At 30.8% G+C, this 26,092-nt stretch overlaps 4 pseudogenes; 2 read left to right on the forward strand and 2 right to left on the reverse strand.

Moving 5' to 3' along the window:
• Positions 1 to 596: 596 nt before the first annotated feature.
• On the reverse strand, positions 597 to 2,088 carry LOC107009993 (annotated as a pseudogene).
• Positions 2,089 to 2,246: 158 nt separating this feature from the next.
• Positions 2,247 to 8,351, forward strand: LOC107009994 (annotated as a pseudogene).
• Positions 8,352 to 11,602: 3,251 nt separating this feature from the next.
• LOC107009995 lies at positions 11,603 to 13,332 on the reverse strand (annotated as a pseudogene).
• Positions 13,333 to 14,815: 1,483 nt separating this feature from the next.
• On the forward strand, positions 14,816 to 24,377 carry LOC107009996 (annotated as a pseudogene).
• The last annotated feature ends 1,715 nt before the right edge of the window (positions 24,378 to 26,092 follow it).

Consider the following 26,092-nt stretch of genomic DNA (forward strand, 5'->3'; position numbering starts at 1 on the left):
GCTATCATATTGTTATTGTTTTCTTATTAATTGATGCTTTTTTTTCTTCATTATTTGTTTTCCTTTTTAATACCTATTTTGATATGTTGTACTATGAAAGGTATCCACAACTTGCTTGGAATTGAAGCATAGATGTATGCAATATATGGTAGAAAGCATAATAGGGGTGGAAAAGAAAAAGTAAAGTGCATATTAAATATATGTTTGTGTTTGTGTGTGTATATATATGTATCTTGAATCCATACTCAAAAAAGTAATTTCAAATAGCTGCAGTGATGCACTTAAGGAAAAGATCACCCAATATATCTTTTACTCATTCTTCCTTCAATTTCCAATCAAACATAATTTAATTCATGTTCAAATCTGTCTAAATCATTACATGGATTTCATCACATGTCTAGAATACATAATGCAACATCATATAATTGTTTGATAGAACATTATACAATTGCTTATTGTGTTTTAAGAGGACATGCCAAAACAGTGTCCATATATCACCATTGAAAATTAGATAATCTAGAGGATGTGAACTCAGCGAAAAATTATGATCTAAAACCAGACACAGAACTTATTGGAGCAAATAAAATTTGCTAATCCTATGTTCTACTTCTCTTATACTGAGGATCTGGCAAGGATGAAACTGATGATGCCACAACCAAAGAATCATTAGAGCTTTCACAGCTAAAATATGCATCAATAATGCCATCGGGAGTGTCTGGAATAGATTGACATTTCCGCTTGTTGGTTTGGCAGATTTTGGATCCAGAAGTGCCCATTAGCTCTAGAATGAGATCATGACATTCATCAATGCTGTCCTGTTTGAAGATCAATAACTTCAGTGACATACAAACCAAATAGGCATAGTGATATTGCTAATCAAATACTATAAGGTACTACTAAGAAGCCCAAAGAGGTCGATCACTGAAAATGAAAATCAAAGTAAGAGTGCAAACCTTTCTAACTTTAAGAACAGCCATAAGTTGATTAAGGTAATCGACTGCATTGCTAGGCTCAATATCATTGATGACATAAAACAATGTTGCAGTTGCAATTACAGATGGGGGATAATGCAGAAGTCTAGAATCTGCATTTAGCATGATGGAATATATAATCAATAAACAATCCAAATCCAAAAGTTTCAAACAAACTTTTCAGATAGATATCTCACCAGTGATAATACCAAGAATGATGTTTTCACATTTCCTCTGGAACTCCGAATGTAGGTTGGTCATCAATTGAAATCTCCTGATGATATGATCTATAAATGAAAGTGGTGTCACTGGATTCATTTTCCATTTGAGGGTGGACAACACCAGAAGTTCTATATTCTGAATAGTCTTTGCCTCAAACACATACATTGGATTTGATACCTAATCAACAAAATACATCCATCATTAATACAACCATAACTATTATTATTATCATATCTCAATCCTAAGCTATGTATGTTCAATTATATCAATTCTCAATTCTCATTCTACTTTATTTCAATCCAGTGTTCAATACTCGAGAAATGACAAACGGACATAACAATTAAGACAATTATACAAACACCAATACTAANATGCTTTTTATCATTAACAAAACATAGTGACATACTTGAAGGCCTAACAAAAGGGGCACTTGAATCTCCTCCACTTTAGCAGCAATGGAAAGACAAGCAACAGCGACAAGTTGACTCATCCATGGCTGACCCTTCTGAAAACAGACTCGAGATATAAATCATTCAAAATAGTTGACATCTAACACAACAGTCAAAGCATTGAAACCATAGTGGTCAATGACAATCAACATCCATTCCAAGGACTTTTTTCTTAACCCCAACAAAACCCCATCTGAAACTAAACTAGTACAATAAAAAAGATTCAATTTTTCCTTTGATAATAGAGTTTCAACCTCACCATCTTCCCAAAACAAGTCACATTCTAATAAAGGTGAAATCTTTTTCACATTCCGATTTCTTTCATCTCAATGGTACCCTCCTTCCAAATCTCCCTCATCTAATCGATCTTCCTTACATAGAAGGGCATCAAAATTCAAGATTGGATTTTGGGGCTCTATATTTTGTACTTGTAAATGTAAAGCCATTTTTCCCAAACTCAATCTGGACTAAATAAAAGCTCATAAAAGAACAAAAGAAGGGTAAAAGAATTGGTTGAGACGAGTTTATCCAAATTTATTTTATATAAATTGGTTGATCCAATCTGCTAATTTTTATCATGACTCCTATAAGAAAAAACAGTGTAATGAAGGAAAAAGAAGCGAAATATAAGTGGAGGAGAGGTCGAACATTGGGAAAAGGAAGCTATGGTTTTGTTTCATACCATCTCTCATTGCCGTTAAATTTTGTAGGTTGAACAACTCTCGATCCCTTCGAAATGAAAGGAAATTCTTAAGAATGTTTGAGGATTGTCCTCAAATTATTCGATTTTTTGTATTCAAAGTCACTTGCAAAGATGGATTATATCTTCACAATTTGGAGCTTGAATGTGCCTCAGCTTGAAGCCTAGCTGATCGTATTCATGAACGAGGAGGATTGCCTGAGTTTCAAGTCAAAAAGTATACCAAAAATGTTGTTTTAGGGTTCAGTTTGATTCACAAAAAAGGGATAATTCATTGCGACATAAAACCCCACAACATTCTTCTTACTACTAATGAGGTGGCAAAGATTGCTGATTTCGGGCTTTCCATAACTTTGCAACAGATCAACTACGGGGAGGAGGTGGGGCTCAGAGGAACTAAAAGGTATATGGCACCTGAAGCTCTACTCAAGGAGTAGTGCTCCCCAGGATTTAATATTTGGTCTCTTGGATGCACTGTTTACGAGATGATTACTGGGAAACCCCTATTCTTTTAGGCCTCAGTTTGATTTTACAAAAAAGGAATCATATATTTGGACATAAAACCCCACAACATTCTTGTTACTACTACTAATGGCTATGGTTCGACTGTAGTGACAAAGATTGCTGATTTCGGGCTTGCCCTGACTTTGGACAAAAAAGGACGCAGAAGCAGGGGCTTAGAGGAACTAAAAGGTATATGACACCTGAATCTCTGCTTAAGCATATGTACTGTCCAGAAATTGATATTTCGGCATTTGGATGCACTGTTTACGAGATGATCATTAGAAACCCTGTGGGAATCATCAAATTCGGAACCAAACTTTGAGAATCCCAAACTATCTACAGAGGCAGAAGATTTCTGAATAATTGTCTGGTCAAGAATCCAAGCTCGCGTTGGACTAATTTGTAGACCCCTTTAGATTTAATTATCACTAATGGAGCTTTAGCCACAATAATACTATATACTAATATTTAGCAACAACAGTAACTATGACTATTTATGTAAGTGTTACTAAAGGCTTTTAGCGATTTTGGATGTAATTAGATTAACTCAATTGCTGCAAAATACGTTTGATAAAAGAAAACCTACTATCACTAAATATCTCTTTCGTTGTAATAGTAAAAAAAAAAACTGAATAACTCATTTCATTGCATCTCACCAATTAAACAACCCCACTAGTAGTAATTCATTTAGGTTTTCTCCTAAGGGCGGATCCAACTTTGCAATACCATCTATGGGTAAAAGTTCACTAAAATTATGAGTAACACATATATATATACAGTATATATGGATCCATAACATTTAAAATATAATAAATTATTGCTAAAACCTTAAAAATATAAATCCGCTCTATTTTCTTCCATATTTATTATTATTAGTATATAACATATGGAATGATCACTTTCCAACTTCATCATTTCCTTTAGAAGTTATAACAACAATAGCTCGCAATAGAAATAATATTTATTGTGTAAAGTTAAATTACCTTGTTTCCTTTCACTTAAATTTCATACTTCTCGTTAGGGGTATACGATCGGATTGGTTCGAATTTTTCAAATATCAAATTAAATTATTATTGTAAAAATTTTAAATTTATAAATCGAAGCAAACTAATAAAATTCGGTTTTTCAACCTGGATTGGTTCAGATTTTTCAAATACCAACTCAAACCATTGTTGTTGAGTTTTTAAATTTATAAATCAAACCAAACTAATAAACTTCGGATATTTTCAGATTTTTGGGTTTTTTCTGTAAAGCTTGCATACAAACATATTATTAATTAACTTGTGCTTCAAATATTTCTTTAGTCCAACCAAAATACAATTATCTAAGGTGTTCCTTAAAAAAATAACACAAAATATGAGATGACTCAAAGATATTCAATTAAAAAATAATAATGAAATCATCATATAAAATAAATATTATAAAATCATAATGAAAATAATCATAATTTAAAAATACTAAATCATGCTAAAATAAATTTAATAAATATTAATTAATGTATAATGAAAGAATTGGATAGGACCAAGATGAAGGTAACAAAAGTCATATGTGAATTTCCACCGGCTGGTTGGGTCAAGTACAATACAGATGGAGGGGCAAAGGCAATACTAGAGGCATGTAAACATTGCAATCAAATCAAATCAGATTCAATGTTGTTATGTAAGGTACTACAAGGGAAGTGAGCAACTCCTTGGATATTATTCTCATTCTTCGTCAAATCTATCCAATAACACTTCATTGTGCATCACTTCTTGGCTTTATTGAATTTTGTTGGAGTTGTTGAATATTGTTATATGATTTTGCTTTGCGAGTCGCATCAGTATTTACCTTGGAAAAATGTCATTTTACCATCCCAACTATGCTTTCTTTCATGTTGTTGAGTATGTAGCAAGAATTGATGGAAAAAAGAGGGAAAAAGAGGAACTTGAAAATTTGAGAACTTCAAGAGTTGGGAACTTGAAAAGTCCTATTGTATTTTAATGGAAAGACATTTGTCTCTCATCGGTTATGGAAAGAAAAATATGAGAGTTTAAATTTCGCAATACTCCTATTAATTTTAAAAGGGTTGAAAAGAGAGACCCCCCTCGCGCCGTCGTCGAGATAATTTTTTGGACAAAGTTTGTTTTAATTATTAATTAATTATTTATTTAATTAATTAATTAAATGGCCAAAATGTTTTCCGTTAATTAGTTGATAACAAAAACGTTTTTCAGTTATTTAGTTGAAATTAACCGAAACGTTTCTCTTCTTCTTCTGCACAACAAATTACTTTATGTATTTTACTGTTGTTGACTGGTTCACCGACACCAGAGTTTTTGGTATCTGTTCTCTGATGATTGAGATCATTTTAACCTAGGAGGTCATATTCCAAATCAAACTTCGGATACTAGAGGGGAATAATTTGCTTAAGGGGACACTGTGAGTTCAGTGGACTTGATCTTTTTCCTGTTAAAACTTTTTTAGATTCTGATACGTTTTACAAATTTTAGTTTTTGTAGATTAAATTTTGTTCATCTTTCTTACTGTTAAGTAAATTTTAGTTATTTCGTGTTTTTGCAAAATTTATTAGAATCAGTATTCCTTGTTTTCAAACACAGATTGGCAACACATGCTTCGTTTTGTTGTTGCGTGGTTGTCTAGGAGAAATATTTGCAATCCTAGCTGCAATTGCAAAACAATAATCCAGCATCTCCTCTTCCTCACCCTCCTCAAAGATGTCCTAATCATCTAGGTTAGCAAACTTATTTGGGGACAAAGTATCGGTGCTAGTGAAGCCAATTTTTCAATATTACAACTCATCAAACAATCTCTTAAGACTGCAACAACATTTGTTGAAGGTGACAAACCTTGCGGGGGAGTCACTAACTTGGCACTACTAGGCACAAAAGCTAGAGTTGTTGGGCTCAATTTCTTTTGCATAGAAGGAGAAGCGACTTGTTCTTCTTCTTCATCTACTATATTTATCCATATGAGAGTACTTATCGCACCTTGTTTTTCCTTAGAAATGACTAATTCATTTGTAGATTTAACTTGAGATGAATTGATCTAATGCACAATATTATTTGTAAGAGCATCAAAAGTTTAAATGCACAACCTCCTGTGGAACAATTTCTCGAGCACCTAAATTCATAGTTTGACTATCTACAACCTATTGCACTGTGTTTGTATGATATCTTTTTTTTATTGATAGAGTTTCATGAAAATAATACTATTTCAATTTTAATTTTAATTTCTTTTAACAGATTTATTTGATGATTTAAGTATTGTAATGTAATTATACAAGTCTCATATCATCATTAAGGGATAATGCACAAGTACCCCCTTCAATCTATGCCCGAAATCTCAGATACACACTCATACTATACTATACTAAGGTTCTGAAAACTTTCCCTTTTTATTTAAAATTTTCGCCATTTTTGGAAATGACTGTTCTGAAAGGTTACAACTTTTAGAACAGTAAGTACCATTTGAAAGGTTGAAAATTTTCATTAATGGTCGTGTGGTTTCTCAAAGATTGTAACCTTTCAGAGCCTGTTCCTCTTGCATATAAATACCATTCACTCTTCAGAATTTTTCTTACAAATTTTTCTGATCTCTTCTTCTTCTTCTGCACAATAAATTACTTCGTGTATTTTACTGTTGTTGACTGGTTCACTGACACCAGAGTTTTTGGTATCTATACTCTGGTGATTGAGATCATTTTAACCTAGGAGGTCATATTCCAAATCAAACTTCGAATACTAGAGGGGAATAATTTCCTTAAGGGGACACTGTGAGTTCAGTGGACTTAATCTTTTTCGTGTTAAAACTTTTTCAGATTCTGATACGTTTTANCCTCAACCTATGCCCGAAATCTCAGAGACACACTTATACTATACTAAGGTCCTATTACCTCCCTGAACTTATTTTATTAATAATTTTTTACCCCATTTTAGCCTACGTGGCACTATCTTGTGGACCCAACGATGGTTGACTTTTTTTTTCCAACTAGTGCCACGTAGGCTAAAAAGAGGTAGAAAATTACTTATAAAATAAGTTCAGGGGGTAATAGGACCTTAGTATAGTATAAGTGTGTCTCTGGGATTTCGGGCATAGGTTGAGGGGGTACTTGTGCATTTTCCCCTTTTTTTATTGATAGAGTTTCATGAAAATAATACTTTTTTAATTTTAATTTCTTTTAACATATTTATTTGATGATTTAAGTACGACAATGTAATTATACATTTCTCATATCATCATTAATAAAGAGAAAATTACGCGTATAAGCAAATATATACTAGTTAATTAGTCAATATAACTATAGTTTGCTTTAATTACAATTCAAAACCTACTTTTAGCTATAATTACGTGTCTCAACTTTTTGGTTTTGTATAATTAGCACGTTTATATAATTCAAAATTTGTATAGTATAATTTGCACAACTTTTGTGTAGTTCAAAATTTGTATGATATAGTTTGTATAATTATTTACACTTTTGATGTTTGTATATGTATGAATTCGTTATTTCGAGTTTATACAAAAATAATTGAATTATACAAATGTATTCGCGAATACTACAAACCTGCGAATTATACAAACGAGGCAGCTTAATAACTGTAACTACAGCCTGTAATTATGCAAACCATAACTATGAAGCATAATTAAATTTATTCCTCAAATAATAAATACACTTTACATGTAATTATACATTTATCATAATTGATAAATACACTTTAAAATATATTTTAAATACATCAAGAATGAAATAGATAAGAAGAAGTAAAATTAAAAAGAAAAAGAATTGATTCGATGAGAAGTTAATAAAATTTTCCACGAATGAATTATCAAATGTAGTGGACAATCAATAAATATATATACTTTTTAAATTCTCCATTAAAAAAAGAAAAATGAAAAATGGAAAAACTAAATAAAAGCTCATAAAAGAACAAAAGAAGGGTAAAAGGGATAATTCATTGCGACATAAAACCCCACAACATTCTTCTTACTATTAATGAGATGGCAAAGATTGCTGATTTCGGGCTTTCCATAACTTTGCAACAGATCAGCTGAGGGGAGGAGGTGGGGGCTCAGAGGAACTAAAAGGTATATGGCACCTGAAGCTCTACTCAAGGAGGAGTATTCCCAGGATTTGATATTTGGTCTCTTGGATGCACTGTTTACGAGATGATTACTGGAAAACCCCCATGGGAATCATCAGATATTATGTTGAACTGAATTAAGTATGAGGAACCAGATATTCAAAATCCTAAATTGTCTACTGAGGCAAAAGATTTCCTAAATAATTGTCCGATAAAAAATCCAAGCGCGCGTTGGAGTGCAGACATGCTATTGAATCACTCTTTTATGATATCAGCTGAGGATGTCCAGCCTCCAGATGCGAAGAAGAGGCAATGTGCTGACATGTCTTTGTTCTGCAAGAAACGCGCAAAGACAACATTCAGGATACAACCACACAATCCTGATTTGGTTATACAAGTTGATTCAGATTCTACTGACGAAAACTAGATTGTGCCCAAAGATGCTAGTTTCTAGTTGACTATAGAACGCTGGTTTGTAATGTAACAAGTAGATATGAGCTTGTGACCAAAATGATCTCAGGTGTATCCCCTTTAATTTTAATTATCCTCAGCCTGTGAGATGAGTATGAATTATGTTCTTCATCAGAATGTTATATGAAATATTATCCTTCTTGCGTTGTGTTATATAAATCAAAATGTTATATGAAATATTTCAAACCATGTCTCATGTTCATCTTTTGTTTTTTGTAATTTTAATCTTTGCAACTTCATTTTTTTTTTTTTGCATCTATGTTGTGACCCTAATTGATTTTTGTTATGTTTTGTTGGTATTTGTTAGGTTTCAGATTAATAATATTGAATATGACTGATACTCGTGACTCAGAATAACTGATTTTTCCCCTCACTCATATACTCCCTAATTAACATTGAGTCACTTTATAGAAAAAAGAGAAAAAGTTTAATTTTGCCTTCTGTTACATTTTTTTTTCTTAAGTCATCCACAATCATTTAAAGTTATCTGCATATTTTACTTAAACGCATCTAGTAGAGTTAGCACCTATTGAATACTTGTACTAGTCAAAATTAGTATTATTAAACATTCTCGCTGATGTGGCATGGGAAGTGCAGTACACAAACATTCAGAGCTTGAGAGACCATTGTTTGCTTCTTCTTTTTTTCCAGAAAATATATTTGGCAAGACACTATTTTGATATGAAATGACACGAGCAACAAATTTGAGTTTATTTGAGTTTTTTCGTAATTTCTCTGAAAAGCTAAGGATGATTGGATAAGTTCATTAATTTCTTATACACAAATTACCCTCGAAAGTAAAACCACTACTTTTTAAAAGTAAAACCATTTCACAGATTGATATTCAACTTTTATAATCACAATTTGACTCGTACACATGACATTTGACTCGTACACATGACGTACACATGACATTTGACTCGACTAATCTCGATAATTTAACAGATTGATATTCAACTTTTATAATAACAATTTGAATTTCCTCTTAAGAATTTTTTGTTCAAAAAGTAACAAATGGATAGATAAATCCTAAAAGATTTTAAATAGATAATAATTCATACCTTCAATATAGGAACATATCTTAATAAAAAGTTTTAAAACTTGTTGAAATTGGAGATTAAATTGGGCTCAATTGATAATTCTCTTCAAATGTCATGTGGACAAAGATCTTCTTTTCATTTTTTAATTTTTTTTATAAGTTTTAATATATATTTTGGCTCAAAATGTCATGTGTACGTTATTCATTCGTCAAATTGCCACAAGTGCGAGTGTATTACACACCTCTTATAATTGTAGCTATTTGTTAAAAAAGTGTTCAAATGGTTCAAATTCGAGTTGTTGTAAGTGTTCAACAAATATAAAGTTAGATTGAGGTGTCTAAGTGAAATATGCATACAACTTTAAGCCTTTTTTTTGTCTAACCCTACTTGTGCGACCAAGTAAAATCTAATAATAAGAAACTAATTTAGCACTTGGAATGACTACAACAAAATCAATATTAATGCCAACAATAAAAAAAAACTAATTTAACACTTGGAATGGCTATGGTGTTGGATATCTACTTCAAAATTTACTTTGATTTAAACAATAACAATATGTAAAAAATTTATATTGATTTGGACAATGAAAATATATTAACAATTTTATATTTAGTATGTAGTATTTAGTCATGCAATAGTACTTAATCTTATAATATAGTTGTCTAGGTATATTTAGAGCACGAGTTATATGTAAACTTCATTCTAAATTCCACAAGAATCATTACGTAAGTCTTTCAGTTGCTTTTGTTTGATAGAAGTTTGATATTTCTAGAATATATCTTAATTTTGGCCTAATTCTTCTTCTGATGATGATTCGACTTCTGGTAAAAAAGATATTTCATAATTATATTTCGTCTCTTCTGTTTTGTGCTATGAAAATTTTACTAGAAAAAAATTCTGAGATTAATTAAAAAGATAAGACTGAAAAAAAGATAGAAACTGAAAAATTTGACTTTTATTGACTGAAATTGATTATAAATTTAAATATCCGATAAAATTGATTTGATAATTAAAATGCCTGGACCAATCTGATCTATTTACATCCTTAGCGTCAAGTTGATGACAAGTACATCAACATTAGAAAATTGGAGAGAACTACTCAACACATAAAAAAATTAAAGGATTGAAGAAAAATGCTACCATACAACAAGAACAAAGAAAGGACAATCATATACAATTTTGCATCATGGGAGAATGTTAGAAAACTAATTCAAAGTAAATTAAATTTCTTAAGGATTTGAATATTTTTTTATTCATGTCTAAATAATATTTTTAATCGGAATAGTATCTGGAACAAGCCTGTGGTGGCCTCTATGGTGGATAACATGAGTAAAACAAGACTAAGATAATTTGTCTTGTGAAGAGGAGATATGCAGAAGCCCAGTGAGGAAATGCAAGAGGTGTGATGTAATGAGTACGAGGAGAGGTAGAAGTAAGCTAAAATGTATTGGGGAAAGTGAATAGACAGGATATCACGCAACTCCAAATTACCAAGGACAAGACCTGGATCAGAGGATGCAGAGATCGTATATTAGGGTGGAAGGTTTGTATGTATTGAGTGTTGTCTTGATTTTCGAAGTGTTAGTATTTCACTTTTAATTACATAGTCGTATGTTGTTTATTGTGTTTAGGCTCTCATATTGTTATTGTTTTCTTATTGATTGATGCTTTTTTTTCTTCATTATTTGTTTTAATTTTTAATACCTATTTTGATATGTTGAATTATGAAAGGTATCCACAACTTGCTTGGAATTGAAGCATAGATGTATGCAACATATGGTAGAAAGCATAATAGGGGTGGAAAAGAAAAAGTGAAGTGCATATTAAATATATGTTTGTGTGTGTATATATATGTATCTTGAATTCATGCTCAAAAAAGTAATTTCAAATAGCTGCATTGATGCACTTAAGGAAAAGATCACCCAATATATCTTTTACTCATTCTTCCTTCAATTTCCAATCAGACATAGTTTAATTCATGTTCAAATATGTCTAAATCATTACAGGGATTTCATCACATGTCCAGAAAACATAATGCAACATCATATAATTGTTTGATAGAACATTATACAACTGTGCATTGTGTTTTAAGAGGACATACCAAAAGAGTGTCTATATATCACCATTGAAAATTAGATAATCTAGAGGATGTGAACTCAGCGAAAAATTATGATCTAAAACAAGACACAGAACTTATTGAAGCAAATAAAATTTGCTGATCCTATGTTCTACTTCTCTTATACTGAGGATCTGGCAAGGATGAAACTGATGATGTCACAACCAAAGAATCATTAGAGCTTTCACAGCTAAAATATGCATCAATAACGCCATCGGGAGTGCCTGGAATAGATTGACATTTCCGCTTGTTGGTTTGGCAGATTTTGGATCCAGAAGTGCCCATTAGCTCTAGAATGAGATCATGACATTCATCAATGCTGTCCTGTTTGAAGATCAATAACTTCAGTGACATACAAACCAAATAGGCATAGTGATATTGCTAATCAAATACTATAAGGTACTACTAAGAAGCCCAAAGAGGTCGATCACTGAAAATGAAAATCAAAGTAAGAGTGCAAACCTTTCTAACTTTAAGAACAGCCATAAGTTGATTAAGGTAATCGACTGCATTGCTAGGTTCAATATCATTGATGACATAAAACAATGTTGCAGTTGCAATTACAGATGGGGGATAATGCAGAAGTCTAGAATCTGCATTCAGCATGATGGAATATATAATCAATAAACAACCCAAATCCAAAAGTTTCAAACAAACTTTTCAGATAGATATCTCACCAGTGATAATACCAAGAATGATGTTTTCACATTTCCTCTGGAACTCCGAATGTAGGTTGGTCATCAGTTGAAATCTCCTGATGATATGGTCTATAAATGAAAGTGGTGTCACTGGATTCATTTTCCATTTGAGGGTGGACAACACTAGAAGTTCTATTTTCTTTATAGTCTTTGCCTCAAACACATACTTTGGATTTGATACCTAATCAACAAAATACATCCATCATTAATACAATCACATTTCAATCCTAAGCTATGTATGATCAATTATATCAATTCTAAATGCCCATTCTACTTCATTTAAATCCAGTGTTCAATATTTGAGAAATGACAAACGGACATAACCGTTAAGAGATTTATAGAAACATCAACACAACTATAGCTTAATAAGTGAAGGGTCAAAACATGCCTTATATGCGAGAATATCACCAACTATTTATCAAAACACTCTTCAACTATCAATTGTTCCCTTTACCTACATTCAAGTAGAAAAAAGAGGACAAGTGATAGATAGATGTGTTATAATCAGTAGTTGGTGTTAATATATATAGTATGAAGATCAAATAAGGATAGTTTAGATATGTTTTTTATCATTATCAAAACATAGTGACATACTTGAAGGCCTAACAAAAGGGGCACTTGAATCTCCTCTACTTTAGCAGCAATGGAAAGACAAGCAACAGCGACAAGCTGACTCATCCATGGCTGACCCTTCTGAAAACAGACTCGAGACATAAATCTATCAAAATAGTTGACGGCTAACACAGCAGTCAAAGCATTGAAACCATAGTGGTCAATGACAGTCAACATCCATTCCAAGGACTTTTTTCTTAACCCCAACAAAACCCCATCTGAAACTAAACTAGTACAATCAAAAAGATTCAAATTTTCCTTTGATAACAGAGTTTCAACCTCACCATCTTCCCAAAACATGTCACATTCTAATAAAGGTGAAATCTTTTTCACATTCCGATTTCTTTCATCTGAATGGTATCCTCCTCCCAAATCTCCCTCATCTAATCGATCTTCCTTACATAGAAGGGCATCAAAATTCAAGATTGGATTTTGGGGCTCTATGTTTTGTACTTGTAAATGTGAAACCATTTTTCATAACACATCCACTGCTACTGCTTAAATTCAATTCATTCTTTGCATATATATAGCTGAGATTAGTCTTTGCATTTAGTGTTAGTTCAGACTTGAGATTATATACAATTACTCCTTTTGTTTGACATTCATGTAACAATTAATAGTAGAAATAATGTTATTATATTACCTTTTGAATCCATTAATTCTAATAATTAATATTTTGGGAAATGTAGTACATATCATTAAATAGTATTCTCTTCCTTTAGAAAAGAATGGTAAAGTTTGAGTTGATACAAAATTTAAGAAAATAAAGGAAAAAATTTAATTTTATAACACTAAATTAAATTTATGTTAAATATATCAAAATGTGCTTTAATATGAAAATTTAAATATGTCATGTAAAAATTTGAAATTAAAATATTATCAAAAAAGAAATGAGTCCTTTTTTAGATAATAGACTAAAAAGGAATCAATTTAGTCTTTGCATTTAGTGTTAGTTAAGACTTGAGATTAGTATGCTTTTATTCAATTACTCCTTTTGTTTGACATTCACCTAACAATTAATAGTAGAAATAATATTAATCCCCTGTTAAAAAATAAATGACTTCCTATCCTTTTCAGTCCGTTTTAAAAAGAATTATCTCTTTTTTTTTGTAATATTTTAATTTCAGCTTTCCACTATTATATTTAAGGTCACATGATAAAATGACAATACATAATTTTAATTTAGTACCACAACATTCAAAACTCTTTCTTATAGTCCTAAACTCCGTGTCAAGTTAAACCAGATCATTTTTTGTGAAACAAGGGAGTATTATATTACCGTTCGAATCCATTAATTTTAGTTTAATATTTTGGGAAATGTATTACATACCAAATAGTACTCTCTTCCTTTACAAAAGAATGGTAAAGTTTGAGTTGATACGGAGTTTTAGAAAATAAAGAAAAAAGTTTAATTATATGATAGTAAATTAAAGTTATGTTCAATATATCAAAATGTTCTTAAATATGTGGAAAAATATCATGTGAAAAATTGAAATTAAAGAGTTGACAAAAAAAAATTGTCAAAATTAAAGAGTTGCCAAAAAAAAAAGTCAATCTTCTTTAAATAGACTAAAAAGGAAAGATTATCATATAAATAACTTATTGAATTTCTAAACTAAACAAGTATTATTAAACATCTATTTTTAATATGATGGACAAATAAAAATGAAGTGAAAAAGTTTACGTATGGAAAAAATAATAATAAGAGCACTAGTTGTTTGTTATTCTTGTGTTTGTAACATGAAGCTAGACCTTTATTTAATTTTTCTTTATTTGTACATCCTTACAAACAAAGCCAATAAAGAAGTTAGATTTCCACCTAATAATGAAACACGATAAGAAAAACAATTCAGGACATAAACAAACATAGTTATAATTAATTTATTTCAATAATATTTAAAACATGAAAAGAGAGACGAAGAGGTTAGATTTGTGAGACAACAGTGGTGATTTTATGTTAAGAAGTAGTGATACATTGTGTTTTAATAAACGACATCATAAAGAATGTTTTGATGGTTGTCCTCAAATTATTAGATATTTTGGATTTTAAGTAACCCAAAAAGATGACTTACATCTTTACAATTTGCTGCTCCAGTATGCCTCAGTTGGAAGCCTTTTTGCTGATCGCGTTGGTGAAGTAGGATTGCCTGAGTTACAAGTCCAAAACTACACCACAAATATTCTTTTAGGGCTCAGTTTGATTTTACAAAAAAGGAATCATATATTTGGACATAAAACCCCACAACATTCTTCTTACTACTACTAATGGCTATGGTTCGACTGTAGTGGCAAAGATTGTTGATTTCGGGCTTGCTTGACTTTGGACAAAAAAGGCACAGAAGCAGGGGCTTAAAGGAACTAAAAGGTATATGACACCTGAATCTCTGCTTAAGCAGATGTACGGTCCAGGAATTGATATTTCGATATTTGGATGCACTGTTTACGAGATGATCATTAGAAACCCTGTGGGAATCATCAAATTCGGAACCAAACTTTGAGAATCCCACACTATCTACATAGGCAGAAGATTTCCTGAATAATTGTCAGGTCAAGAATCCAAGCTCGCGTTGGACTAATTTGTAGACCCCTTTAGATTTAATTATCCCTAATGGAGCTTTAGCCGCAATAATACTATATACTAATGTTTAGCAACAACAATAACTATGACTATTTATGTAAGTGTTACTAAAGGCTTTTAGCGATTCTGGATGTAATTAGATTAACTCATTTGCTGCAAAATACGTTTGATAAAAGAAAACCTACTATCACTAAATATCTCTTTCGTTGTAATAGTAAAAGAAAAAATGAATAACTCATTTCATTGCATCTCACCAATTAAACAACCCCCACTAGTAGTAATTCATTTAGGTTTTCTCCTAGTGGCGGATCCAACTTTGCAATACCATCTATGGATAAAAGTTCACTAAAATTATGAGTAACATATATATACCGTATATACGGATCCATAACATTTAAAATATAATAAATTATTGCTAAAACCTTAAAAATATAAATGCGCTCTATTTTCTTCCATATTTATTATTATTAGTATATAACATATGGAATGATCACTTTCCAACTTCATCATTTCCTTTAGAAGTTATAACAACAATAGCTCGCAATAGAAATAATATTTATTGTGTAAAGTGAAATTACCTTGTTTCCTTTTCGCTTAAATTTCATACTTCTCGTTAGGGGTATACGATCGGGTTGGTTCGAGTTTTTCAAATATCAAATTAAATTATTCATGTAAAAATTTTAAATTTATAAATCGAACCAAACTAATAAAATTCGGGTTTTTCAACCTAGATTGGTTCAGATTTTTCAAATACCAACTCAAACCATTGCTGTCAAATTTTTAAATTTATAAATCAAACCAAACTAATAAACTTCGGATATTTTCAGATTTTTTCGGTAAAGCTTGAATACAAACATATTATTAATTAACTTGTGCTCCAAATATTTCTTTAGTCCAACCAAAATACAATTATCTAAGGTGTTTCTTAAAAAATAACACAAAATATGAGATGACCCAAAGATATTCAATTAAAAAATAATAATGGAACCATCATATAAAATAAATATTGTAAAATCATAATGAAAATAATTATAATTTAAAAGTATCATATCATGCTAAAATAAATTTAATAAATATTAAATACATGTATAATGAAAGAATTGGATAGGACCAAGATGAAGGTAACAAAAGTCATGTGTGAATTTCCACCGGCTGGTTGGGTCAAGTACAATACAGATGGAGGGGCAAAGGCAATACTAGAGGCATGTAAACATTGCAATCAAATCAAATCAGATTCAATGTTGTTATGTAAGGTACTACAAGGGAAGTGAGCAACTCCTTGGATATTATTCTCATTCTTCGTCAAATCTATCCAATAACACTTCATTGTGCATCACTTCTTGGCTTTATTGAATTTTGTTGGAGTTGTTGAATATTGTTATATGATTTTGCTTTGCGAGTCGCATCAGTATTTACCTTGGAAAAATGTCATTTTACCATCCCAACTATGCTTTCTTTCATGTTGTTGAGTATGTAGCAAGAATTGATGGAAAAAAGAGGGAAAAAGAGGAACTTGAAAATTTGAGAACTTCAAGAGTTGGGAACTTGAAAAGTCCTATTGTATTTTAATGGAAAGACATTTGTCTCTCATCGGTTATGGAAAGAAAAATATGAGAGTTTAAATTTCGCAATACTCCTATTAATTTTAAAAGGGTTGAAAAGAGAGACCCCCCTCGCGCCGTCGTCGAGATAATTTTTTGGACAAAGTTTGTTTTAATTATTAATTAATTATTTATTTAATTAATTAATTAAATGGCCAAAATGTTTTCCGTTAATTAGTTGATAACAAAAACGTTTTTCAGTTATTTAGTTGAAATTAACCGAAACGTTTCTCTTCTTCTTCTGCACAACAAATTACTTTATGTATTTTACTGTTGTTGACTGGTTCACCGACACCAGAGTTTTTGGTATCTGTTCTCTGATGATTGAGATCATTTTAACCTAGGAGGTCATATTCCAAATCAAACTTCGGATACTAGAGGGGAATAATTTGCTTAAGGGGACACTGTGAGTTCAGTGGACTTGATCTTTTTCCTGTTAAAACTTTTTTAGATTCTGATACGTTTTACAAATTTTAGTTTTTGTAGATTAAATTTTGTTCATCTTTCTTACTGTTAAGTAAATTTTAGTTATTTCGTGTTTTTGCAAAATTTATTAGAATCAGTATTCCTTGTTTTCAAACACAGATTGGCAACACATGCTTCGTTTTGTTGTTGCGTGGTTGTCTAGGAGAAATATTTGCAATCCTAGCTGCAATTGCAAAACAATAATCCAGCATCTCCTCTTCCTCACCCTCCTCAAAGATGTCCTAATCATCTAGGTTAGCAAACTTATTTGGGGACAAAGTATCGGTGCTAGTGAAGCCAATTTTTCAATATTACAACTCATCAAACAATCTCTTAAGACTGCAACAACATTTGTTGAAGGTGACAAACCTTGCGGGGGAGTCACTAACTTGGCACTACTAGGCACAAAAGCTAGAGTTGTTGGGCTCAATTTCTTTTGCATAGAAGGAGAAGCGACTTGTTCTTCTTCTTCATCTACTATATTTATCCATATGAGAGTACTTATCGCACCTTGTTTTTCCTTAGAAATGACTAATTCATTTGTAGATTTAACTTGAGATGAATTGATCTAATGCACAATATTATTTGTAAGAGCATCAAAAGTTTAAATGCACAACCTCCTGTGGAACAATTTCTCGAGCACCTAAATTCATAGTTTGACTATCTACAACCTATTGCACTGTGTTTGTATGATATCTTTTTTTTATTGATAGAGTTTCATGAAAATAATACTATTTCAATTTTAATTTTAATTTCTTTTAACAGATTTATTTGATGATTTAAGTATTGTAATGTAATTATACAAGTCTCATATCATCATTAAGGGATAATGCACAAGTACCCCCTTCAATCTATGCCCGAAATCTCAGATACACACTCATACTATACTAAGGTTCTATTACCTCCCTGAACTTATTTTATTAATAATTTTCTACCCCTTTTTGGCCTAAGTGGCACTATCTTGTGGGTCCAACGTTGGTTGACTTTTTTTTCAAACTAGTGCCACGTAGACCGAAAAGGGGTAGAAAATTACTTATAAAATAAGTTCAGGGGTGTAATAGGACCTTACTAGTATAGTGTGTCTCTGGGATTTCGGACATAGATTGAGGGGGTACTTGTGCATTTTCCCTCATCATTAATAAAGGGAAAATTACGCGTATACAAATATATACTAGTTAATTACTTAATATAACTAATGTTTGCTTTGATAACAATTCACGACCTACTTTTAGCTATAATTACGAGGCTCAACTTTTTGGTTTTGTATAATTCGCACGTTTGTATAATTCAAAATTGGTATAGTATAATTTGCATAACTATTTTGTATATAAATTTTCATATTGTATTTCTAATTGTTTTTATGGTCTATTGCATTTTGTATTCATTACAAAATTGATGTGGTATCTATTTTGTAGGTAGTATTCATTTCAAATTATTTATATGTTTAATTTTGTATTATATCATAGGATAGTAGATAAATAGTTTTACAGAATTTTGTATACTATTCTAAATTAGGCTTCATACAATTTTGTATTTTTTTAACTTTGTATTCATTCTAATTATGTGCCAAAATTTTTTATATTTTTTGTGCTCACGTTGTATTTCAATATCATTTTGTATTTCAATCTCACTTTCTATGCCAACAATTTTTTTTTGTGCTCACATTGTATTTCAATATCATTTTGTATTTCAATCTCATTTTGTATTTCATTCTCGCTTTCTTTCCATACCAACAAGTTTTTATTTCTTTTGTAGTCACTTTGTATTTCAATATCATTTTGTATTTCATTTTCACTTTCTATGCTAACTAGTTTTGGTATTTATTTATTTATTTATTTTATATCAATTTTAAATGTATACCAACAAGTTTTAGGTTTTTTCTGCTCACTTTGTTTGCCAACAAATTTTGTATTTCTCTTTTTTATTTTTTCATTCTAAAATATTCTACACTGCCCGCGAAAATCTTAAATCAATCGATTTCAATTCTACATAGATTCTGTATTTTCAATAAAGTGTTAAAAAATTAATATTACAAATTTGAGCAATAAGAGAGAAAAAAGTCATGTCAATTATAGAACGAAACACGTATAACAGAAAAGAAATTTTGCAAATTTTAATCCCAAAAATAGAAGATGTAATGGAAAAAAAATTATGCCTACTTAAAGTTATACTTAAATTTTGATTAGTAATTATGTTAATGTGACTTCGTTGGTTTAAATTCAAAAATTACCTTATTTGAAATATTTTTATTTATTTTCTCCATTCTGTTACTAATTAATTGTATTTTTCCAAATTTAAATCTTTTTAAATTTTTTAAAAATTGTTTGTTCCATGATTTTCTCTTATTAATAATTTGTATTCTTTTCAAAATAATAATAAATATATGATTAATCCCTAACAAACTAAAATAATGCCATTTTTAATCATAATGGAAGTGTTGCTAAATAGTCCCACTAAAAACTAAAATATTGTTATTTTGAAAAATTTCCCAAAAATAATACCAGATTTGGAAGATGGAATTTCATTTATATGGGCAATGAGGTTTGCTTCCTCTCTGTCACAGATCGGGTCGTAGACTTCCACCAGGTTGGAGCATCTATAATAAATAAGTCATAATGTCTCAAAGTACTTCGGACACTCATTGACAAACGGTCAATGGAGTTGGAAAGAAGACTCATCGACCTTTTGATAGGTTAAGAATTACCTAACTCTTCATATTATAAGAAATATGGTCATTTAAAGTTGACCCTTATATGAACTAATGCGAAAACTTAGTCAATAGGAAAGATTTGAACTTGACTTTGTGATAGAGATCCCTTATGACTCTAAACCACATCCGATACATTTCTCACATATATATAGGAGTGAACCTTAACACATGTATAAGTAGGATATAATTCGAGTCAAGTTAATACACTCATGATGAATGATTCATATGTTTATCATATTATTTACAGGGTGTTACAACTACACTAGTGCTGACAATTTTAGTCCATATTTATAAAATCAATCCATTTTATTCGTATTTCAATGAGTTGGAACACTTGTATTTCAGTTGGATATATATGGATTTCAAATCTATTGTCAAACCTATAAGAGTACTGACACATATGGTAAAATACAAGTAGCCATATTTGACCATGGTAAGCCAATTCAAACTTGATATATTATATTTCTATAAGAAGGAACTAAAAATACATATTTTAATTAATTGAAGGTTAAATATATTGAGTCATTCCCAGGAAATTTGTATTATCATATTCGATCCTAATAAAATCATGTTCGTCTCTTCGTATGTTTTCAAATTAGTTTTATTTACTGTTTTCGCCTTTTTTTCTTCCAATTTTTTAATGCAAAAATAAAGATATATAAATCCATCGGAAGAAGTCAATTTCTTTAAAAAAAAAAAAAGAAAGAAAATGCAACAAGGTTTATTGTACACCACTTTATCCGGCAATTTTTTCTAATTATTTTCTTTCTAAAAGCGGACCACAGAAATCTATTATATGCTATTTATCCTGCATTTCTACGAGAAACTGTTTTCTTAGCTCGAATTAATAACCTCCTAGACAAGCTAAGTTTAAATTGAATCTTATAAGTGATGATGAATAGATATCTTTAGTTTTTCTTTAACACAAATTTATACCACTACACAGTGGTCTAGTGGCTTTTTATGATCATAAAAAAATTGTCAATAGAAAACGTACAAGCAAGGGATGCTAAACCTTACCTTACCAATCTTAATGAGGTACGTATCTAACCTCAACTAATTAACAACTATGAAGAAAATATGAGCTAGAAAGAACTAGATATTTTATGATCATCACAAAGTTTATAATACACTATATGATGATATTACAAGTGAGGATTCTTTAGTAATAAAAAACCATAAAGGCCAAGGAGGAAGTTGAGTTATTAACCTCAAACTTCGTTTTACAAATGTATGAACTAAACAAGATAGATTGACCTTCAAAAGTAAACTGAAATATGTTTATCTTGCCTTCTTGTTCAAATTTGTCCAATAACACTTGATAGTGCATCACTTCCTGGCTTTATTGAATCTTGTTGAAGTTGTTGATATTGTCATATGCTTTTGCTTTGCGAGTCGCATTGATAGTTGCCTTATAACAAATTCCTAAATCACTTTACCATCCCAACTATACTTTCATTAATGCTTTGTTTTGTTATTGCGTTATTGCCTTGTTGCCTAGAAGAAATATTTGCATTCCTAACTGCAATTGCAAAATAATAATCTAGCATTTCCTCTTCCTCACCTTCCCCATCATCTAGGTTAGCAAACTTATTTGGGGACAAAGTACTTCTATCACCAACTTGAAGTTGTTAATCGGTGTAAGTGAAGCCAATTTTTCAATATTAGAACTCACCAAACGATCATTTAAGACTGCATCAACATTTGTTGATGGTGACAAACCTTGTGGGGGAGTTACTCACTTGGCACTACTAGACACAAAAGCAGGAGCTGTTGGGATCAATTTCTTTTTGCATAGGAGGAGAAGTGACTTGTTCTTCCTCTTCATCTGCTATATCTATCCATCTCAGTGTCAGAGGCGAACCCATGATTTAACGACTTTGGTTGCATTTATATAAATATAGCTTAAATATGAGGTCTAAGTTAACTTAAAATTTAAAAAATAAAAACGAATTCAGAAGTTAACGACTTTGGTTGCATCAATATAAACATAGCTTAAATATGAGGTCTAAGTAAACTTAAAATAAAAACAATAAAAGGGGGCTTAAGTGGGATTCAAACCTTACTCTAGAGGGTGATACCTCTAACTTCTACCAATTGCATAAGGGCAATCTTATGATTTTTATGGGTGCACTGTTAAATATATACTAATTTCTACCAAATTTTTCAAAATAGATATAGATATATACATAGGATTTTTTTGTAAGTTGGCTGGTGCACTTGCATCCCCTCCATATAATGTGAGTCCACCCCTGCTCAGAGTACTTATCGCACCTTGTTTTTCCTTAGAAATAACTAATTTACTTGTAGATTTAACTTGAGATGAATTGATCTCATGCACAATATTATTCGTAAGAGCATCAAAAGTTAAAATGCACGACCTCCTGTGAAACAATTTCTCAAGCACCTGAATTCATAGTTTGACTATCTACAACCTGTTGCATTGTTTTTCCATGATATCTTTTTTTGTAGGGATAATGTCCAAGTACCCCCTCAACCTATGCCCGAAATCTCAGAGACACACTTATACTATACTAAGGTCCTATTACCTCCCTGAACTTATTTTATTAATAATTTTTTACCCCATTTTAGCCTACGTGGCACTATCTTGTGGACCCAACGATGGTTGACTTTTTTTTTCCAACTAGTGCCACGTAGGCTAAAAAGAGGTAGAAAATTACTTATAAAATAAGTTCAGGGGGTAATAGGACCTTAGTATAGTATAAGTGTGTCTCTGGGATTTCGGGCATAGGTTGAGGGGGTACTTGTGCATTTTCCCCTTTTTTTATTGATAGAGTTTCATGAAAATAATACTTTTTTAATTTTAATTTCTTTTAACATATTTATTTGATGATTTAAGTACGACAATGTAATTATACATTTCTCATATCATCATTAATAAAGAGAAAATTACGCGTATAAGCAAATATATACTAGTTAATTAGTCAATATAACTATAGTTTGCTTTAATTACAATTCAAAACCTACTTTTAGCTATAATTACGTGTCTCAACTTTTTGGTTTTGTATAATTAGCACGTTTATATAATTCAAAATTTGTATAGTATAATTTGCACAACTTTTGTGTAGTTCAAAATTTGTATGATATAGTTTGTATAATTATTTACACTTTTGATGTTTGTATATGTATGAATTCGTTATTTCGAGTTTATACAAAAATAATTGAATTATACAAATGTATTCGCGAATACTACAAACCTGCGAATTATACAAACGAGGCAGCTTAATAACTGTAACTACAGCCTGTAATTATGCAAACCATAACTATGAAGCATAATTAAATTTATTCCTCAAATAATAAATACACTTTACATGTAATTATACATTTATCATAATTGATAAATACACTTTAAAATATATTTTAAATACATCAAGAATGAAATAGATAAGAAGAAGTAAAATTAAAAAGAAAAAGAATTGATTCGATGAGAAGTTAATAAAATTTTCCACGAATGAATTATCAAATGTAGTGGACAATCAATAAATATATATACTTTTTAAATTCTCCATTAAAAAAAGAAAAATGAAAAATGGAAAAACTAAATAAAAGCTCATAAAAGAACAAAAGAAGGGTAAAAGGGATAATTCATTGCGACATAAAACCCCACAACATTCTTCTTACTATTAATGAGATGGCAAAGATTGCTGATTTCGGGCTTTCCATAACTTTGCAACAGATCAGCTGAGGGGAGGAGGTGGGGGCTCAGAGGAACTAAAAGGTATATGGCACCTGAAGCTCTACTCAAGGAGGAGTATTCCCAGGATTTGATATTTGGTCTCTTGGATGCACTGTTTACGAGATGATTACTGGAAAACCCCCATGGGAATCATCAGATATTATGTTGAACTGAATTAAGTATGAGGAACCAGATATTCAAAATCCTAAATTGTCTACTGAGGCAAAAGATTTCCTAAATAATTGTCCGATAAAAAATCCAAGCGCGCGTTGGAGTGCAGACATGCTATTGAATCACTCTTTTATGATATCAGCTGAGGATGTCCAGCCTCCAGATGCGAAGAAGAGGCAATGTGCTGACATGTCTTTGTTCTGCAAGAAACGCGCAAAGACAACATTCAGGATACAACCACACAATCCTGATTTGGTTATACAAGTTGATTCAGATTCTACTGACGAAAACTAGATTGTGCCCAAAGATGCTAGTTTCTAGTTGACTATAGAACGCTGGTTTGTAATGTAACAAGTAGATATGAGCTTGTGACCAAAATGATCTCAGGTGTATCCCCTTTAATTTTAATTATCCTCAGCCTGTGAGATGAGTATGAATTATGTTCTTCATCAGAATGTTATATGAAATATTATCCTTCTTGCGTTGTGTTATATANGGATCCATAACATTTAAAATATAATAAATTATTGCTAAAACCTTAAAAATATAAATCCGCTCTATTTTCTTCCATATTTATTATTATTAGTATATAACATATGGAATGATCACTTTCCAACTTCATCATTTCCTTTAGAAGTTATAACAACAATAGCTCGCAATAGAAATAATATTTATTGTGTAAAGTTAAATTACCTTGTTTCCTTTCACTTAAATTTCATACTTCTCGTTAGGGGTATACGATCGGATTGGTTCGAATTTTTCAAATATCAAATTAAATTATTATTGTAAAAATTTTAAATTTATAAATCGAAGCAAACTAATAAAATTCGGTTTTTCAACCTGGATTGGTTCAGATTTTTCAAATACCAACTCAAACCATTGTTGTTGAGTTTTTAAATTTATAAATCAAACCAAACTAATAAACTTCGGATATTTTCAGATTTTTGGGTTTTTTCTGTAAAGCTTGCATACAAACATATTATTAATTAACTTGTGCTTCAAATATTTCTTTAGTCCAACCAAAATACAATTATCTAAGGTGTTCCTTAAAAAAATAACACAAAATATGAGATGACTCAAAGATATTCAATTAAAAAATAATAATGAAATCATCATATAAAATAAATATTATAAAATCATAATGAAAATAATCATAATTTAAAAATACTAAATCATGCTAAAATAAATTTAATAAATATTAATTAATGTATAATGAAAGAATTGGATAGGACCAAGATGAAGGTAACAAAAGTCATATGTGAATTTCCACCGGCTGGTTGGGTCAAGTACAATACAGATGGAGGGGCAAAGGCAATACTAGAGGCATGTAAACATTGCAATCAAATCAAATCAGATTCAATGTTGTTATGTAAGGTACTACAAGGGAAGTGAGCAACTCCTTGGATATTATTCTCATTCTTCGTCAAATCTATCCAATAACACTTCATTGTGCATCACTTCTTGGCTTTATTGAATTTTGTTGGAGTTGTTGAATATTGTTATATGATTTTGCTTTGCGAGTCGCATCAGTATTTACCTTGGAAAAATGTCATTTTACCATCCCAACTATGCTTTCTTTCATGTTGTTGAGTATGTAGCAAGAATTGATGGAAAAAAGAGGGAAAAAGAGGAACTTGAAAATTTGAGAACTTCAAGAGTTGGGAACTTGAAAAGTCCTATTGTATTTTAATGGAAAGACATTTGTCTCTCATCGGTTATGGAAAGAAAAATATGAGAGTTTAAATTTCGCAATACTCCTATTAATTTTAAAAGGGTTGAAAAGAGAGACCCCCCTCGCGCCGTCGTCGAGATAATTTTTTGGACAAAGTTTGTTTTAATTATTAATTAATTATTTATTTAATTAATTAATTAAATGGCCAAAATGTTTTCCGTTAATTAGTTGATAACAAAAACGTTTTTCAGTTATTTAGTTGAAATTAACCGAAACGTTTCTCTTCTTCTTCTGCACAACAAATTACTTTATGTATTTTACTGTTGTTGACTGGTTC

Source organism: Solanum pennellii, chromosome 2 (assembly GCF_001406875.1).
Source record: "Solanum pennellii chromosome 2, SPENNV200".
NCBI classification, from domain to species: Eukaryota; Viridiplantae; Streptophyta; class Magnoliopsida; order Solanales; family Solanaceae; genus Solanum; species Solanum pennellii.